This window comes from Arachis ipaensis, chromosome B9 (assembly GCF_059453495.1).
Source record: "Arachis ipaensis isolate K30076 ecotype BB chromosome B9, ASM5945349v1, whole genome shotgun sequence".
Classification (NCBI taxonomy): Eukaryota; Viridiplantae; Streptophyta; class Magnoliopsida; order Fabales; family Fabaceae; genus Arachis; species Arachis ipaensis.
This window is the reverse complement of record NC_142444.1, coordinates 151,129,296-151,129,899: the sequence shown is the minus strand read 5'-3', so window position 1 is coordinate 151,129,899 and position 604 is coordinate 151,129,296.

The following is a 604-nucleotide window of genomic DNA, read 5'->3' as shown; positions in this document are numbered from 1 at the left end:
AGCAAGTATAAAATAAATATGACGTTATAAGGTGATTATCAGATTAGTTTTTTTTTGTGTGTATTGTAGTAGTTCAAACTTCCCAACATATATGTAGAAGCTGTGTAAATATAAGCATACGAATGAAATTAAAATAAAACTTACTCATTTCTTTTGAAATATAAATTTGATAATATCAAAATCAATATAATCTTAAAGAGATATAGTTATGACTTACATAAAATATACATACACAAATAAACGACTAAAACTAATTATGCTGCATGTGATGAACTATTTGATCTCTAATTGAGTCACAAAAATCATCCATTTTTGTGGAAGTGACATCTAAATTTTCTATGTCACCTTCATTATCCTCAAGTTCAATGGTATTATCGTTTGTAAATCGTTTAAACTCAGCATCTGTTTGAGAGTTTCTTCTAAAAATAATACTATACATCCAGATCTTTTTGTTAACCAAGTCCAACTAAGTTGGTCTAACAAAACAAAAATCAATTATGGCTAGCATTATTCCAAGTCTTATTATTTAACTTGGTGGGACTTGGTTCATAAAAAGACTTGGATGTGTAGCATTACTCTTCTTCTATTATGTATAGCCATTGTT